Source organism: Agrilus planipennis, unplaced genomic scaffold (genome assembly GCF_000699045.2).
Source record: "Agrilus planipennis isolate EAB-ADULT unplaced genomic scaffold, Apla_2.0 scaffold25, whole genome shotgun sequence".
Classification (NCBI taxonomy): Eukaryota; Metazoa; Arthropoda; class Insecta; order Coleoptera; family Buprestidae; genus Agrilus; species Agrilus planipennis.
In genome coordinates, this window is record NW_020439112.1 from 1,095,636 (window position 1) to 1,099,585 (window position 3,950).

At 32.7% G+C, this 3,950-nt stretch overlaps 1 protein-coding gene across 1 annotated transcript in view; it reads right to left on the reverse strand.

Annotated features, from left to right (window-relative positions):
• Positions 1 to 3,950, reverse strand: part of LOC108738179 (A disintegrin and metalloproteinase with thrombospondin motifs 16-like) — a 179,920-nt gene that overhangs the window by 32,310 nt on the left and 143,660 nt on the right. The window lies entirely within an intron of this gene.

Sequence of the window (3,950 nt, forward strand, 5' to 3'; positions counted from 1 at the left end):
ATATAACTTACGATTAATTAAAATGAAAGGTAATGTGCAAAGTTGCAGACAACAGGAAGTTGAAGCATATGTACATAAATGTAAATTGTAGTGAAGATGAAAATTTACGATTTCTAATATTTAATTTTCCATTTCGTATTTTGCAATAAATTGTAAAAAGTTTAAGAAATTCCTCGCCTTTTTTAAAAATAAAACAAAGCAAAATAATATTTTTAAAAGAACTCATCATAACTTTTTTTAAATAGATATAATAAAGTTGTGTAAGATAATTGAACGCTTGAAGCGGTATTTTTTTTCGTTGTAAATTTACCTATCGTTCTGTCGTAATATTGTAGTTGTTTAGCATAGAAACTACTCATTGTACTCGAATTATTCAACATTAGCTATTGTTTTAAAAATGCACGATAAAAATTTCCTTAATGACGTCACAGTATTAGAATTAAAACCCGAAACGGAGAACGAGTTCTACAAAAGGGAAGCGAAAGATATGGTGAACATAGTACAGAAACTAATAGAAGAAGGTGAGTGTCACATTGCTATTAAATGAGTTGTCTTATTAAACATTTAAAGTACACGCTGTGATATTAACTTTAGGATGATGTTGTTACCATTAATTACTCAGCATGAATTTTGTATAGTCCAAATGACCCAATTTGGGCATTTATTGAGATAAGTACGAGTTACATTAGATTATTATAATACGGCATTTAGTTTGAAATCATAAATTATTAATAAAATTTTGCTCATGTTAGAATAAGAAAATACATACACAGTAAGAGAATGATACAATTTTATAGCTGAGTTAACAGTTAATTTTAAAAAAATATTAATAATTATCAATAGTGCCACCTCACCATGTAAATATCCTGCAGATATTTCATACTCTAAATTCTACTATATAATATAAAATAATCCTTAATTGATAAACGTTTGAAATGATTAGCAATCGGCAAGTTTTTGAAAATTTTTAGAAGTAATCTTTTGAATTCTTTGACGTATTTTCGATTTCTTATTCCAACTAGACCGTTTATAATTTGAAATCTTGAAATTAGTCTAAAAATTTCGTTGTGTTAATCAATTTTACAAATATGCCCAGTATTTCAATTACTACTAGCATGTGTACAGGGACGTAATTGGATTTTTTTCGCTATTGTATATTTTAAGTTTCATATAACCCAACATGACAAATTGATAAAGGTTTTCATGGCCAGTAGGTAAACTGATGCTGTTCAGATTTGGATTTCAGAACGCCGTTGTATGTTGAAGTTACTTCCTAACGTTTCGCTAGCACGAGAGTAAAAATGACAATGTAAATTTACAAGTAAATATTAATCTCATATAATAGAATGAAGATTCGGGCTAAAGGGCCGTGGTTAAGGCGGCCAACCGTCCCGCACTCTGCGGGACCGTCCCGTAATGACAGTTGAAATCCCGCATTGCAATATTTAATAAAATAGTCCCGCAAATCGTCTAAGGCGTCCCGTATGTCCCTCATTCTGAACCAAAACTCAGACCTTGTAAAAAATGCCACTCATGCGAAAAATATGACTTTAAAAATAAATGTTAATTCAGTAGTAGTGTTGTTTGTATCTAATTTAAGTACAAAACCAACAATTCCAAAAAATTCTCAGTCTTGTTGTCTCGCATTGACTTATTATAATGTTGGCAGCCTTATTTCTAATATTATTTCAACAAACAAAAAGTTGGAACTAAAGTAATGTAAAGCGTTGGTCCATAAGAGATGTGGCTCTATTTTAGTCACTTTTTGTCCACGCCCTCCTCCAACATTTACTTTGCCCTCCCTCGTCTAGAACAACGTGATCTTTCTACATTGTTAAAATGAAATTTTCATAGAGCAATTTTTTTATTTAACACCACATGAAACAGTAAATGTCAGAGCTAGTCACTCATGAAATACAGGAAATAGATCATCTTTAGTCCGACTATTGAATGTAGGTAACAAACAAGATCCATTTCTACATCCTCTTTTTTAGGCATTAACTCCCTAACTCGCATATGGTTCTGACCAGCATTCACCATTGCAGAGTTACATTAAGCAATAAAAAAAACACGAGGTTTAGGCATCAACTCCCTAATTCACATATAGTTCAGACCACCTCTCACCCTTACAGAGCTATATTAAGCAAAAAAAAAACATGGGGTTCAGACATTAACTCCCCAACTCGCATGTGGTTCAGACCACCTGTACCCTTGCAGTCATGGACAACTCCTTAATAACTACACTTAAAATGATGTCACCTTAGTGAGTTCAAAATGACGTTATAAGTACTTTTTGGGTCAATTGGTACTCACTCATATATGTTGATGACGTAAACCAAAGCTTTATTAATTTTATAGTAGGCACGAGTTAGTTATTTTATGATTCTTTTCTTTCTTTATGCTGTTTCGATATTCTTAAGTATTAATCTGAAAATTCATTCTCAATGTCTTTCCACTATAAGTTACCTGAAATTAATGAGAATTTTTTTGTCGTTGCTGTCACGTCCTCGTCGGGAATCGAACCCGCGACCCCCAGCTTTACGCACCAACGACAGGCAACAACGCCAACAATGCATATATATATATGCACATTAATACTGGAAAAAATCTCATTAATCTGAGGTAACTTATTGTATAACGTATTACTTTACAAAAAATGAACTTAAGAACATTCAACATAATAAAAGGGCCGTAACATCCCTTTCTTTACTACTATTCGCAATCATTTTAAACACACGCATAGATTACATTGTACTGTACTGTATTGCAAATGTACAAGTGCACAATACCTATTGTGTTCGTTGCACATAAATAACACACAGCGGCGTGTAATTTACCTTCTCTCTACGTCAAGTTGGATGTGCCAAGGAACTTGCAACAGTAATTCCTTCAGGAGTAGCAATCGTTCAACTGTTAGTTATCATTACATCCTCCCGAGATGTACAACAACCTCCTGGCAACGAGTAAAATATGTTCGGAATAAAACGCTCGGACAGCATACGTATAAAGTAAATCGAAAACCGACTTGAAGAGGTAAATCAATTCGACAAAATAAAACTTACTTTGAAATGCTGGCAATTGTAGATAAGTAATACAAAGGCAAGTGGTTCCATGTTAGTTCCTAGATTATCCTTTCCGCCGATTCAATGTCAGTTAATGAGACGTTTTGACCTATTGTTTATCTTATGCTAAATTGTGTACCTAATGTTCTGTTTTGGTCAAGTTTTTCTTGTTGAAAATCACAAATTTCAAACATTAAAAAATCATCGGTTCTTTCTTTTTTACCATGTAACTACCTCGAACTACCTCACTGTGCTTTTGGTATACACAGGGTGACTCACTAAAGCTAAATTATTAGTCTATAATATAGGTACAGTTCAAAATAGAAAATAAGTTTCAAATAAAAGTTGTGCTGCATTTTACGTCTATCTCCAAAATGAGCATTACATTGAAATTCAAGATGCAGATTTACAATAATTTTCGTTATATTTATGATTTTTCTTTCAGAAACGAAACGTAAAAACCGTATTTGTCTAGGTGCTATGGGTTGGGAGATATTCAATGTGGGACAAAACATTGCAAGTTAGTGTCAAATTTTCTAACAAATGTAAACGCTGCAATCTAGACTAGATTATAGTAGACTGACACTGATTTTTTATGGTGAATTCAAAAATACAATAACATACAAGGGGTATCGTTTAAAACAGCGAAGTTAGGATACACTTCCTATATAATCCGCAATATTTGAAAAAAAATCGGTTGTCTGTAAAGTCGGTTTACTGACGATAGTGACAACGTCATAAGAAAATACTGATGGAATGGTTTCATTTTTCGGAACAAAATTTTAATTTTATTTGTTTGATAGATATTTTGTATGGATATAGAGAAGGAGGTAAATGGAAATGTATTATTGTATAGCAGCTGTCCACGCGGACGCATCGCTCACTCAA